The following is a 16,367-nucleotide window of genomic DNA, read 5'->3' as shown; positions in this document are numbered from 1 at the left end:
TCCTGAAGCAAAGTGAGGTTCATTACCTTTACATACCTCCAAATCCAATGAACATGCACTACATAGAATATGTGACCTACAACGCGGTTTAGGGCTTGTTCAGCCTAGAAGGTTTTGGACCTTGTGTGGGACAGACCAGTTGTAGCTAATGGGCAAGTTCACATGGGCGATTTTCCACTTGGACCATTAAAAAATAAATCTGCACCTAGTTATATTCTGTACTTTTTGCCAGTCCAGAATAGTGAATGCAAACGCTTCTCCTGCACTCGGCGTCCATGATGCAGACGAGCACAAGGAGCCCATCACATCCAAAATTTGCAGAAAACGGTGGAAGCCATTTTAGGCTAGTTTCACACTAGTGTTTTGAGGCGCTGCGGAGTTTCTCCGTGAAGCCCCGCCCTCGGCCGCTAGCTCCGCCTACTTCTGCATGCGGCCTGTGTACCTATCTTTAACATTAAAGTAAATAGGGCAGCACACTGCAGCGCCAAAACATGCAAACTTGAAAACACAAAATTTGAACTGCATTACTGCACTGAAAATATGAAAAATGAGAGCTTTTAGCGCATAAAAATGGCCAATTTTATGTGTACCTCGTAGCCACGATAAGGCATCTCTCTTATACGAGGCCCTACGCTTGACCTACCTCTCTGAGAATAAACGTCTCCATCTGAATGGGTACATGTGAAACCTCTCCTTGGACTCAAATTCTCTCTCACTGTGGAGGGGTATTGGACCTATTATAATTAAAACACCTGAAGCTAGGAGGCGGGGAGTGCACGATCAGAAGGCTAGAGAATACATTTCAAAAAACCTGATCTGCACATCCAAACATAGACTGAGTGTGAACAGGTGCTGAACCCAGAGTCGCCAACTCGTATATATTTAAGTAAATAGGGCAGCACACTGCAGCGCCAAAACATGCAAACTTGAAAACACAAAATTTGAACTGCATTACTGCACTGAAAATATGAAAAATGAGAGCTTTTAGCGCATAAAAATGGCCAATTTTATGTGTACCTCGTAGCCACGATAAGGCATCTCTCTTATACGAGGCCCTACGCTTGACCTACCTCTCTGAGAATAAACGTCTCCATCTGAATGGGTACATGTGAAACCTCTCCTTGGACTCAAATTCTCTCTCACTGTGGAGGGGTATTGGACCTATTATAATTAAAACACCTGAAGCTAGGAGGCGGGGAGTGCACGATCAGAAGGCTAGAGAATACATTTCAAAAAACCTGATCTGCACATCCAAACATAGACTGAGTGTGAACAGGTGCTGAACCCAGAGTCGCCAACTCGTATATAGTTAAGTAAATAGGGCAGCACACTGCAGCGCCAAAACATGCAAACTTGAAAACACAAAATTTGAACTGCATTACTGCACTGAAAATATGAAAAATGAGAGCTTTTAGCGCATAAAAATGGCCAATTTTATGTGTACCTCGTAGCCACGATAAGGCATCTCTCTTATACGAGGCCCTACGCTTGACCTACCTCTCTGAGAATAAACGTCTCCATCTGAATGGGTACATGTGAAACCTCTCCTTGGACTCAAATTCTCTCTCACTGTGGAGGGGTATTGGACCTATTATAATTAAAACACCTGAAGCTAGGAGGCGGGGAGTGCACGATCAGAAGGCTAGAGAATACATTTCAAAAAACCTGATCTGCACATCCAAACATAGACACAGTGTGAACAGGTGCTGAACCCAGAGTCGCCAACTCGTATATATCGTGGCTACGAGGTACACATAAAATTGGCCATTTTTATGCACTAAAAGCTCTCATTTTTCATATTTTCAGTGCAGTAATGCAGTTCAAATTTCGTGTTTTCAAGTTTGCATGTTTTGGCGCTGCAGTGTGCTGCCCTATTTACTTAAATATATACGAGTTGGCGACTCTGGGTTCAGCACCTGTTCACACTGTGTCTATGTTTGGATGTGCAGATCAGGTTTTTTGAAATGTATCTTTAACATTAGGTACGCAGGTCGTGCCGCTGTATGCGGATGCCTCCGCATGCGTCTTTTTGAAGCTGCGGAGAAAAAAAAATTTGCTACAAGCTGCGTTCTACGCTGGTCGCCACATCGTCATAACGACGCACGCGGAAGCATCCGCATACAGCCACACGACCTGCATACCTAATAGGTACGCAGGCCGCATGCAGAAGTAGGCGGAGCTAGCGGCGGAGGTACGGACGAGGGTGGGGCTTCACAGAGGAAGTCCACAGCCATCCGCAACTATAATGTGAAACCGGCCTTATTGGAAAGGAAAGCAGCACGCGGAGCTATAATTCTGCTAAAATAACTGCAATTGCCTCCAGAGAGGAAGACTAGAACTCCATAGCGCCACCTGTTGGAAGCCTACACCTCACTATTGACCCTTCACGGAGCATTGCAATATGGCCAAGGATAAAAGCCAAATCAAAATCTCAATCTGCCCCTCGTCAGTGTAAAGTATGAGAAGGGATCTGGCTGCTGGGTGAGAGGCTCTGGGCTGAGGCTTAGAAACCGACTTCAGCCTCATCAATTCCAGAGAGTTTTTTGGCCAATTCCAAGCAGGAAAAGAAGCATCGTGCCCACACAGCCTAAGGAAGTTAAAGCGGGCTTTTTGGGCCACTAAACTTTATCAACATGTACAAGAGACAACAAAAACGCAATGTGTGGACACAGCCTTATGCAGGTTATGGATATTAACCCTGTCCTCATCCTTCTGGACAACAGCAGACCCCAGAACCTACCCCAGTACCACTAAATCACGCGCTGTGACAGAAGTGTAGTTATACATGATGAAGCCTGACTGCCCATAGTGAGCAGACACATGGAGACCACCTCTAGCAGTAGCCTCCTGTGACGTCACACACCCTGGGTACAGGCTCAGGCTGAGGCCGGCTGCTCCCGCAGTGCAGGATGGGAGCCTCCGCCCCGGCCGGCACGTTACCTGCACTCTGTCCCTCCAGCTCAGCAGCACACATTACCGGCGGAAGGATGCATTCGGTCACTGCAGAGCAGAGGCTCCGTGACTGTCGGTCTCGGTCCAACGTGCTGCAGAACAGTCTTCCGGCTCTAGGGGCGGTACATGTGACATCACCGGCACTGGGCAGACACAGGCCAGGACTATGGGGCAGAGTGTGAGGAGCCATGCACCCGGAGCCGACACCGAGGACTCGTGCCAAAGTGGAAAATGTCCATTTCTGCCTACGGAAAGCAGACGCACCAAGCTCCTGTCAGCGGAGAACACTGTGCCGACCATTATATCTGTAGGGCGACCTGCCCGTCTGTTCTGTGCACTGCAGCCGTGGCCCACTACTGCTCTCTACTGGACATCCCCTTCTTAACAGCTAAAGTGTCACTGAGGACCGCTGCAGCCAGTCAGCGGCTGGTGATCGATTGCAGGCTTCACTATGGCTAGAGTGAATGTTTGTGCTAACTACTGATAATGTCACATGACCAATGGGAGGTGAGTATACATGATTATATTTTTTCTTCATGGCTACTAGCTGCCAAGAAGGGATTGTCCAGTAGTGAACTACCCATTTAAAGAGGTTGTCCACTACTTTTACATTGATGGGCAAAACTTAGGATAGGTCTCATCAATATGTGTCTGCTGATCAGCCGTTATCGGTGGTGGCAGCCAGAAGTACTTACTTGCGGAGCTGCCCGTCTACTTGTACTGGCCACCGCAGGTACTAGACATCTGCCTCCTATACCAATCAATAGGAGGCGATGTGCAGTAACAGCGCCAGGCCACTACAAGTAGACGGGCAGCTCCAAAAAGTACCATAAGTACCTCTGGCTGCCGCCACCGATAATGGCTGATCAGCAGTGGTGCCGGTCCCGAGCACACACAGACATTGATGAATTGTCCTAAGGATAGGGCTTAAATGTAAAAGTAATGGACAACCTCTTTAAACGCAGAACTCTATGTTCAGCAGTCCCATAACCACTGAATGAATCTGCTCTATTCAACCCAGGGTTCTGCAGAGCTCGCCTCCCTGTTTCCTGGGTGGCCCACCAGTCAGGCCCCCAGAGATCAGTAGCTACCTCCTGTAGATCCAATGTCTGTGTGTGCTGTTAGTCCTTAAACAGAATCGAAGCCATGTTGTCCGTAGTGTTCACAGCGTCCTGGCCGGTCACGTTTGAACAATATATGAGAAAAAACTGCAGCCCTGAGTGTTCATGACATCACCGATAGAACTGTCCAACACGCATTCATGAGCGCAACATTCTGTGATCAGCACACTGTGTATGACCAGGTAGGTATAAGGCTGCCATCACACTAGCAGTATTTGGTCAGTATTTTACATCAGTATTCGTAAGCCAAAACCAGGAGTGGAACAATTAGAGGAAAAGAATAATAGAAACATATGCACCACTTCTGTATTTATCACCCACTCCTGGTTTTGGCTTACAAATCCTGATGTAAAATACTGACCAAATACTGAACGTGTGACGGCAGCCTTAATGACACGGATCCCATCTTGCTGAAAGTCTACAACATCTAGCTGTCCACTTCCAATAATCATATACGATCGAAAATGATGCACGACAGAGCACACAGCGACTCCGTCTGCGCCATTATAGTCAACTAGATGGTGGCCCGATTCTAACGCATCGGGTATTTTAGAATATGCATGTCCAAAAAGTATATTGCCCAGCCCACGTAGTATATTGCCCAGTCACGTAGTATATTGCCCAGTCACGTAGTATATTACCCAGCCATGTAGTATATTGCCCAGCTACGTAGTATATTGCCCAGCCACGTAGTATATTGCCCAGTCACGTAGTATATTGCCCAGTCACGTAGTATATTACCCAGCCATGTAGTATATTGCCCAGCTACGTAGTATATTGCCCAGCCACGTAGTATATTGCCCAGCCACGTAGTATATTGCCCAGCTACGTAGTATATTGCCCAACCACGTAGTATATTGCCCAGCCACGTAGTATATTGCCCAGCCACGTAGTATATTGCCCAGTCACGTAGTATATTGCCCAGCCACGTAGTATATTGCCCAACCACGTAGTATATTGCCCAACCACGTAGTATATTGCCCAGTCACGTAGTATATTGCCCAGCCACGTAGTATATTGCCCAACCACGTAGTATATTGCCCAACCACGTAGTATATTGCCCAGTCACGTAGTATATTGCCCAGCCACGTAGTATATTGCCCAGCCACGTAGTATATTGCCCAACCACGTAGTATATTGCCCAACCACGTAGTATATTGCCCAGCTACGTAGTATATTGCCCAGTCACATAGTATATTGCCCAGCCACGTAGTATATTGCCCAGCCACGTATGTAACAGGTTAAAAAAGACTTAAAATAAACATATACTCACCTTCCGAGGGCCCCTTGTAGTCCTGGCACCTGTGTGCTGTGCACGCGGCAGCTTCCGGTCCCAGGGTTGGTATGAGCGCAGGACCTGTGATGACGCGGTCACATGACCATGATGTCATGGCAGGTCCTTCTCGCATAGCATCCTTGGCACCGGAACCTGCCACTTGCACTGCCGAGACCAGGGCGCGAAGTCGGAGGGTGAGAATAACTTTTTTTTTAATTATTATTATTTGTAACTTTAGATATTTTTACTATTGATGCTGCTTACGCAGCATCAATAGTAAAAAGTTAGTCACACAGGGTTAATAGCTGCGTTATGGGGTGCGTTACACCGCGGTCCATTAACGCTGGCATTAACCCTGTGTGAGGGCTGACTGGAGGGGATTATGGAGTGGGCACTGACTGCGGGAAGGAAGGAGCTGCCATTTTGCCAGCGGACTGTGCCCGTCGCTGATTGGTCGTGGGTGTTTTGCCACGACCAATCAGCGACTTGGATTTCCATGACAGACAGAGGCCGTGACCAATGAATATCTGTGACAGACAGACAGAAAGACGGAAGTGACCCTTAGACAATTATATAGTAGATGGCCCTGTTGGCACACACGCCTGGATCCTGTTCTTTGGGGATCTGGAAGTAAGCTCTAATGGAGCCACTGAACATAGGAGAAAGGCAGGGTGAAAGGAGTCTTAGGCTATGTTCCCACAATGAACTTGTGATGTTGCAGATTTCCTCATTTTGCATGAAAGAATTGTATCACAGCAGTGAGGAGACGAGGCTGAAGTTGGTTTCTTATTCGGAAATTTTTTATTTTCTGTTTTTTAAAGGTTTAACAACAAAAAATTATAATCACAATAATAACACACAATGCAGCAAGGAGCCCTGATGTGAATACACTTAAAAACAGCTAAAAAAACAATAAAACTGGCACAAAAATGGGTATCAAATTGGGCACCAAAGGGCGCTAATGAAAGTGTTAAATGACTTTGGGCCACTGATCTCACACTGCAGACATAAAGTGCAGGGCACCTTATATCAAAACCAGTTATATCCAGCCTGGCCCAAATGCGTTCTGGGCATCAGAACTAGCATCAAAGTGGGCAAACAGCCGATTTTCACAGATTTGAATAAGTAACTGATGTTTTTAAGGGGTTAAATGACTTTGGGCCACTGATCTGACACTTAAAATACACAGACAGTGATGCCCTGCATCAAAACCAGGTCCCTCCAGCCTGACCCAAATGGGTTCTTGGCACCAGAACTGGCATCAAAGTGGGTTCCTACTTGGATGCCAGTTCTGGTGCCCAGAACCCATTTGGGCCAGGCAGGAGGGACCTGGGTTTGATGCAGGGCATCACTATCTGTGTATTTTTAAGTGTCAGTTCAGTGGCCCAAAGTCATTTAACCCCTTAAAAACATCAGTTACTTATTCAAATGGCCAAAATTGACTGTCTGCCCACTTTGATGCCAGTTCTGATGCCCAGAACGCATTTTGGCCAGGCTGCAGATACCTGTTTTTTTTTTTTTTTGGGGGGGGGGGGGTGCCTTGTTCTTTATGTCTGCAGTGTGAGATCAGTGGCCCAAAGTCATTTAACCCTTTCATTAGCGCCCTTTGATGCCCACTTTGATGTCCATTTTTGTGCCAGTTTTATAATTTTTGTAGCTGTTTTTAAGTGTATTCACATCAGGGCACCTCACTGCATTGTGTGTTATTATTGTAAAGATATTTTTTTGTTGTTAAACCTATAAAAAACAGAAAAGAAAAAATTGCAGAATAAGAAACCAACTTCAGCTCTGAATAAGAAACTGGATGAATAAGAAACCAACTTCAGCCTCGTGGTGAGGAGAAAGTGGAGAATGTAATTTCTCCATTGTCTGTGGATGTCAGACTGCACTCGGTTGACGTCTGAATGCAGTTTGATGTTTCACACGCATCCTTAGACCTGTATGGGTGCAAGTGATCTGAATATTGAAGCCACTTAGCAGCATGGTGCAACGGTTTTCTCACTCCGAATCGGCATGAAAAAATAAACTACAGATCTGCACTGCCCCGTAGCATAACATTTGTCGGAGTGCCGTTCTGATATACTCAGCCATGTTATACACCCATGTGAGCGAGCCGTAATAGTGAGTGCGTACTCACCCCACTAGTGGTTTCCTATAATGTTGGCATTTTTTAGGCACAACCACCTCCTACTCCTATATACAACTGCTCTCCAGGCACACTGGGCTTACTGCACGAGGCTTGGCTTGCTCCAACTCACCGACTGCTCCCTATCGCCCCATCTATTACCTAGGCCAATTCCATACAAAGATGGTCCCCTGGCTTCCCCTTGTCAGGCAGACTTGTCTCTGGTTCTCGGTGACCACATTACTGTTCTCAGTGGTTACCACTTGTAGCTCATTGAAGCAACATCTCCCAGGATTATCTTCTCCCATCTAGCCGCACTTGCAGTAAGTTCCTTCCAGTCTAGTCACTAGCTACTATCCATTTTACTATGGCTTCTGTTCTGTGGACAGTGCTGCCAGCAGTTGCTGGATTTTACGAACATAGGAAGCACTGCACTTTGTGAAAGTCTTGAGATAGAACATAATAAATGGGTCTGTCCAGTTGGATCTGGGATGGCTAGATTCCCATCTCTGTTTGGCCAGTGACAACTATGAGTAGAGAGGAGATGAGAATTTTGTCTGACTTAATCAAATAAGGATGTACATGGGAGAATCTGACACATTCATGGGAAGAAAGATTTCTAATAATTCCTTCATGTTTGTGGGCAAATTCATAGGTGGATGTTCTTGGTTGATTGCACATTTACCGTAGTTTTCACAACCTATTACAACATTGCATTTTTTCCCATCAAGGCATATACACTATGGACAAAAATATCAGGACACCTTCACATTACACTGATTGGAGTTTTGCCATTTCTCCTTTCTTGAAAAAGCGTCTCCTTTCTCAAAAAGGGTTGGGTTATAAGCTGAAACATTGCATATTGGACTATTAGTACATTTAATTAAGGTGGAATTGTCTCCTTTCTTTCCTTTGTATTTATTGTGGACTAGAAGACCCAAAGGGATGTGTGCCTAGATGATCTGGATTCACTGCTCAAACCTCTTCCAGCCAGCCTAGGACTTCTATTGATATAGTTAGTGTCACGGGGTCCTTCTCCGGTATCACACAATCAACAGAGCTAGAGTATAGTAAACAATTCCAAGACTTTTATTTAGGGAAAAATACAAATGGTCCATATATGATCCACCACACAGAGAATAAAATAGTCCAGAGCACGAATGCAGTTCAGTAACAGGATAAAAGTCCAACAATTCAGCAGACAGAGGATAGCATAGTCCATATACTCTTCTTTCTCTCTGAATTGCTGTGAGTAGTGTATAATAGCCATGATCCGTCAAACTCAATCTGACAGGTGCCCCGCCCCTATCAAAGTGTATCAAAGTGTGTAACCCCTCCCCTCCCCTTGTCTGACGGCTGGTATCCAGCTGTCCCTCCTTGTTTGATTTCCCCTTTTGATATAGTTTAATATAGTTTAATTTGTTGTAGTTTTGATATTATTCCCGTATTTTGTGGAATAACACATGTTTATAATTATAGCCTAGTCGTGTATTTATTTTACACGTGGTTTATAACACCTTTCTCATTTGTTTTATAATAGATTTTATACGTATCCCCGAGTTTGATTCTGTAAGCTTTTGTTTTATTCACAGTGTATTCATATAGTGGAGAACTTAAAGCTGTTTATATGTGTCTCTACTGAACACTATGGTGAACATTAACTAAATGTTTATTTTTCACAAACAGAGAATCTGCTGTGGGTATTTGCAGTGTATTCATATAGTGGAGAACTTAAAGCTATCTATTTGTTTTTGTAAATGGTGAACACTAACTAAATGGTGAACATTACCTAAATTAGGTTAACTGTGGCTCAGAGGTTTATAGCACCTAGGTCAAGCAATTGTTGTTGTATTTGCGTACCCCATAAATGTTTATTCTCACAAACAGAAAAGTTATTGTGTCCTGAAGATGACATCTGAGGTTATTTGTTTTTTGTATTAGCTTTCTCAGAAAACAGCTGTGTTATCGGAGGGTCAGATATTTTTGTACAAACTCATGCTGTTTGGTGATCTTTGTGAAGCAGAACTTTGTTTTATAACACATTTGTACTTGTATTGTACCTGGATTGATATTTGCTTTCTCTTTTTTGTGTCCTGAAGATGGCATCTGCAAAGTTTTTTGTTATCTACTGAGGCCATTGCAAGTTGTGTTTATTCACATTGTAGCAGGTTTTATCCTTGTGGCTGCCTTATATACACAGAAGAGATATGCACCAATGTCACAACACAAGTTATAATATGACCCAATGTTACAACACAAGTAAGAAGCGGCGTGTTTTATACGAATAAAAACCAAAGACACGATATTGTAAAAAAAAAAAAAAAAATTTAAAAGATTTATTTCTCACGATAAAACAGCATCTCAAAGACATTTCAACACTATAAAAAATTCTTACAGAATATAAAAAGTAAAAACATTAAAATAGTACAATGAACAATTACACTTCTTACAAAATAATTAATATAGAGTTACAAGGCGAGTACAGCATTTTAGCCAGTACATTCTTTACATCGTGAGCCACATGGTTTGCAGCATCGGTAGAGACCTTTTTTAGGTAGCAGAGTTCCACGTGTGGTACCTAATGACGGGGAATGTAAAGATTGAATTGTACGGGGAACCGCCGCTAACTTCAGCGGTGTAGATACAGAGCGTGTCTCACTGTTGGTAATTTTTAATTCATCTAAAAGCTTCCTAGTAGCGGTGTTACCCACAACTGTAGACGGCATATTTAGTTCGGCCATAGCCTGCATAAATGAATCCCAACCCGGTGGTAAATTTCTACTGTTCAGAGCATGGCTCTGCGTTGTACTACGTACCAAATCCAGTAAGTTAGACCCTGGTATTACGGATCCTTTGAAAATAAATTCAGCATTATTATTCCATGCTGTGACATTTTTATTCTGCAGCAGCCTGTTTAGTAAAAATTCAGCATTCTTTTTATATCTCTGGTTTATATGGCTGACAATTTCAGCGATCTCATGATTTTTATCAGAGTCGGTATGATTTTTATCAGAGTCGGTATTTGGCAATTGATATATATATATATATATATAATATGACCCAATGTTACAACACAAGCAAGTAAGAAGCGGTATGTTTTATACGAATAAAAAAACCAAAGACACGATATTGTAAAAATAGAAAAAGATTTATTTCTCACAATAAAACAACAGCTCGAATTTTAACATGAAATAGACATTTAGGACTTATGTTATTATCTTTATGCACGTTGCCTGTGCTGTCTATAATTTGACTCTATCCTTGTTTTGTTGAAAATAACTGGACATACATAAGAAACCGGGCAATATATCTTTATAGAAATAACACTTCTGCACTCTTTGTGCATTTCTATCAGTTTTATTCATGCATTTATAACACACCATGTTTGATATTGGTAATTTGATTCTGGGAACACATTTTAAGTTACTTCTGCACATGTATTACTGTTTTTAGGCCATATAAATAGAAAATTATGTAGAAACCCAAAGTTTTGATAAGTGTATGAAAATACACCAATATTAACTATTTGTGCTATTTTAGGCGTAAATTTGTCCTATATGTATAGCAGTCAGGAGTTGGGGCGATGAAATATGTGTTACAAGCGTAGTGAATTGCAGATATATTCTACAGTGTATGTCATTTTGAGAAATGTGTGGCATAACCAATGTATACAGTAACAGGCGGAATGACTGAGTGTAATACTGCACTCAATACTGTGCAAAGGGTCTGAATACTTATGACCGTGTGATATTTCAGTTTTCTTTTTAATAAATTCGCAAAAAATCTACATTTCTGTTTTGTTCAGGCATGATGGCGTGCAGAGTGTACATTAATATATATATATATCTCAGAATGCAACTGAATAGTATTGCTAATTAGGCCATATAAATAGAAAATTATGTAGAAACGCAAAGTTTTGATAAGTGTATGAAAATACACCAATATTAACTATTTGTGCTATTTTAGGCGTAAATTTGTCCTATATGTATAGCAGTCAGGAGTTGGGGCGATGAAATATGTGTTACAAGTGTAGTGAATTGCAGATATATTCTACAGTGTATGTCATTTTGAGAAATGTGTGGCATAACTAATTACCTATTACGGCCACATTTCTATGCAGTGTATTTTAGAACCAGTGTTTCTGGCTGCAGACTGTAATGTGTAAGGTATTCTCATTTTTATATACTGTATTTTATAACACACCATGCCGTTTATATAATAATCACAGTTGTGTCTCTACAGGACAACGTGGCTTACAAAGACATTTCATTAATATAAGTGTGAAACTGACAGACAAGCACAGCTGTGTCTCTACAGGACATGCTGGTCACTAGACAGCCAGAGTTTCTGTGGGGGAGATATACTAACAGAGGTTCTGTTGACCCAATAAACCGGTGTAGAACGTACACAGAGAGCAACTTGCAATATTTACTAAGGTAGCGGAAATGAGTTTACTGCAGTTATCAGAGCATTGTATTTTATTTGACAGCCACAAGTCACACAGGTCATGATGATAGTGTATCTGCAGCATGTTATTTGGAAATAAAGAAGCCTTTTTTGTATTCGCCCGCATTTTATATAAAATCTGCATAAAAAAATCTTCTTGGCTACACCAAAACACGTAAGAAACAAATGTATAACTTTTAGATCTACCGCATCCACAGATATTATTCCAGCGTTCTTTAATTCTACATTATTTTAGCACATATTAATTTCACAACTTTTATATGATATTTATAACACTCATTTTATATGAGTTTTCTAACACATTCTCACGGGAATATTATATATATATATTTTGTGTTTTGCGCAATTATTTGACACTGTAATTGGCATTTTATATAAAATATGCATAAAAAATCTTCACATTCTCACGGGAATATTATATATATATTTTGTGCTCTGCATCATTATTTGACACTGTAATTCGCATTTTATATAAAATCTGCATAAAAAATCTTCTTGGCTGCACCAAAACACGTAAGAAACAAATGTATAACTTTTAGCGCTGTCGCATCCGCAGATATTATTCCAGCGTTCTTTAATTCTATATTATTTTATCACATATTAATTTCACAACTTTTATATGATATTTATAACACATTCTCATTTATAAGGGATTTATAACACAATATTGTAAAATCATTTATTGGTTCGCGGCCTTACTAATATCCTTTGAAAATAAATTCAGCATTATTATTCCATGCTGTAACATTTCTATTCTGCAGCCTCCTGTTTAGTAAAAATTCAGCATTCTTTTTATATCTTTGGTTTATATTATATTAGCTTTTTGATAATCCCGGGAGTGCCATCTATCTAGCCCTAGTATTTTTGTTATCTCAAAAGGGTGTGACACAGTCCCATATATTATTCCAGCATTCTTTAATTCTACATTATTTTAGCACATATTAATTTCACAACTTTTATATGATATTTATAACACTCATTTTATATGAGTTTTCTAACACATTCTCACGGGGATATTATATATATATATATATATACTGTATATATTTTGTGTTATGCACCATTATTTGACACTGTAATTCGCATTTTATATGCCGCTGCTTTTTCTTGTTTTTGTGTAAAAATCTCTGGCAGACAGGCACAGCTGTATCTCTACAAGACATGCGGGACACACCAGAGACATTGGAAATTGGGGGTTATAATGTCGAATTCAGAAAATAACCATTTTATATTGAATGACTAATGATTTCTATAGGCCTACTTTACTATGAAATTATGCATAAAAAATCTTCTTGGTTAACCCAAAACCGTAAGAAACAAACGCATAACTTTTAGCTCGAACACATCAGCATATATTATTACAGTTTTTTGCTGAATTAAAAATTATACAGTTATTTCATATTTTTGGGGCTTCATGACAGGAGAAATTATTGATAGAAACCCAGAGTTTTGATACGTGTATGAAAATACACCAATATTAACTATTTGTGCTATTTTAGGCACAAATTTGGTCTATATGCATAACAGGCAGGAGTTGGGGCGAAGAAATATGTGTTACATGCGTAGTGAATTGCAAATATATTCTGAAGTGTATGGCATTTTGAGAAATGTGTAGCATAACCAATTACCTATCACGGTCACTAGATGGCAGAATATCATATTAATTATACATTGGGGTTTACTTTTGGAAGCTTATAAAGGCGGTGTGTATGTGCACAGGATGACTTATTTTGTTTTTATAGTCACTAATATCCATATTAAATGACTCTTTAGCTTTATGAGTAAGAGACAACATACAAATAGAATCCTTTTCCCTAGTAGTTTTATATTCTATGTCTGATATATTTCTACACAAAGCTACAAAACTATTTTGTAGTTTATAATGTATCACAGTAGTTTCATGTGAAGTTACATCTTAGGTTCTGTTCAGACTATTGTAATATCTATAGCTTAAAATAGAGCCAAATAGCTACTTTCAAACACGGACATACACCATTGATTTTCGTCACAAATGGATCCAATATATCTCGTGTCACGGTTTATTTTTACCGCGTTGCGGTTTAAAGTTATAAGCATTTAAATAATAATTTTCTCATTAGATATGTGACTCGCGATATTTATTTGCTTAGGTTAGATCATTTTCAGTTTAACAATACATTTTATCACAAAAATGACCTTATTTGGGGCCCTAGAAACAACATAGCAGCATTAGTAAGCCCCTTTCTTTTTACATTATCAAGAATCCCTGGGTTAAGATAACGTAAGTTTATATGCATAAAGCATTTAATATAGTGCACCAAACATGATATGGTTTTTGATTTCTATGAACTGTCGCGAACAAATCATATAAGGTTAAAAATATGAATATTATTGAATATAATGTTTTACTATTGTTTACAGTATTTTATTTTCCGGGTGTTACTTTTGTTCATGTACTACTGGTTTCTTCCTCAGTTGTGATTTTTACCTTTTCTATATAAATATGGGTAAATGAATTGGCCATTATAGATTTATGGCGCTGTAAAGAGAGAGGAGAATTACAGAAAGGAGATGGCTGCAGGCAAACACACACACACAACAAACACACATAACATACAGAAAACACACAACACATACAACAAACATACATACACAACATACAGAACACACACACACACACAACACAGAACCCACACACCACAAACACACATAACATACAAAACACACACACACAACACATACAACAAACATACATACACAACATACAGAACACACACACACACACAACAAACACACATAACATACAAAACACAACATAACATACAGAAAACACACAACACATACAACAAACATACATACACAACATACAGAACACACACACACACACAAAAAACACACATAACATACAAAACACAACATAACATACAGAAAACACACAACACATACAACAAACATACATACACAACATACAGAACACACACACACACAACAAACACACATAACATACAAAACACACACAACACATACAACATACACACACACACACACAACACACAGAACACATACAACACATGCTGTATGTGTTGTGTGTTTTCTGTATGTTATGTTGTGTTTTGTATGTTATGTGTGTTTGTTGTGTGTGTGTGTGTGTTCTGTATGTTGTGTATGTATGTTTGTTGTATGTGTTGTGTGTGTGTGTTTTGTATGTTATGTGTGTTTGTGGTGTGTGGGTTCTGTGTTGTGTGTGTGTGTGTGTTCTGTATGTTGTGTATGTATGTTTGTTGTATGTGTTGTGTGTTTTCTGTATGTTATGTGTGTTTGTTGTGTGTGTGTGTTTGCCTGCAGCCATCTCCTTTCTGTAATTCTCCTCTCTCTTTACAGCGCCATAAATCTATAATGGCCAATTCATTTACCCATATTTATATAGAAAAGGTAAAAATCACAACTGAGGAAGAAACCAGTAGTACATGAACAAAAGTAACACCCGGAAAATAAAATACTGTAAACAATAGTAAAACATTATATTCAATAATATTCATATTTTTAACCTTATATGATTTGTTCGCGACAGTTCATAGAAATCAAAAACCATATCATGTTTGGTGCACTATATTAAATGCTTTATGCATATAAACTTACGTTATCTTAACCCAGGGATTCTTGATAATGTAAAAAGAAAGGGGCTTACTAATGCTGCTATGTTGTTTCTAGGGCCCCAAATAAGGTCATTTTTGTGATAAAATGTATTGTTAAACTGAAAATGATCTAACCTAAGCAAATAAATATCGCGAGTCACATATCTAATGAGAAAAATATTATTTAAATGCTTATAACTTTAAACCGCAACGCGGTAAAAATAAACCGTGACACGAGATATATTGGATCCATTTGTGACGAAAATCAATGGTGTATGTCCGTGTTTGAAAGTAGCTATTTGGCTCTATTTTAAGCTATAGATATTACAATAGTCTGAACAGAACCTAAGATGTAACTTCACATGAAACTACTGTGATACATTATAAACTACAAAATAGTTTTGTAGCTTTGTGTAGAAATATATCAGACATAGAATATAAAACTACTAGGGAAAAGGATTCTATTTGTATGTTGTCTCTTACTCATAAAGCTAAAGAGTCATTTAATATGGATATTAGTGACTATAAAAACAAAATAAGTCATCCTGTGCACATACACACCGCCTTTATAAGCTTCCAAAAGTAAACCCCAATGTATAATTAATATGATATTCTGCCATCTAGTGACCGTGATAGGTAATTGGTTATGCTACACATTTCTCAAAATGCCATACACTTCAGAATATATTTGCAATTCACTACGCATGTAACACATATTTCTTCGCCCCAACTCCTGCCTGTTATGCATATAGACCAAATTTGTGCCTAAAATAGCACAAATAGTTAATATTGGTGTATTTTCATACACGTAT

General features: G+C 39.8%; 1 protein-coding gene across 7 annotated transcripts in view; it reads right to left on the bottom strand.

The window, feature by feature from the left end:
• The window catches only part of NUDT15 (nudix hydrolase 15), a 161,473-nt gene that overhangs the window by 22,845 nt on the left and 122,261 nt on the right, over window positions 1–16,367 (bottom strand). Inside the window, exon 1 of one of the 7 annotated variants that reach the window (XM_069758292.1) lies at window positions 2,941–3,276. The exons of 5 other annotated variants lie outside the window; for them this stretch is intronic. The gene's annotated coding sequence lies outside the window, so the exon portion shown is untranslated. Of the gene's footprint in view, window positions 1–2,940; window positions 3,277–16,367 lie in introns of those variants that run through there. One more of the 7 variants, XM_069758293.1, reaches the window with a different exon arrangement.

The sequence above is a fragment of the Ranitomeya imitator genome, chromosome 3 (assembly GCF_032444005.1).
Source record: "Ranitomeya imitator isolate aRanImi1 chromosome 3, aRanImi1.pri, whole genome shotgun sequence".
Lineage (NCBI taxonomy): Eukaryota > Metazoa > Chordata > Amphibia > Anura > Dendrobatidae > Ranitomeya > Ranitomeya imitator.
The sequence above is the reverse complement of the archived record's forward strand: the minus strand, read 5'-3'. Positions and strand labels throughout refer to the sequence as shown.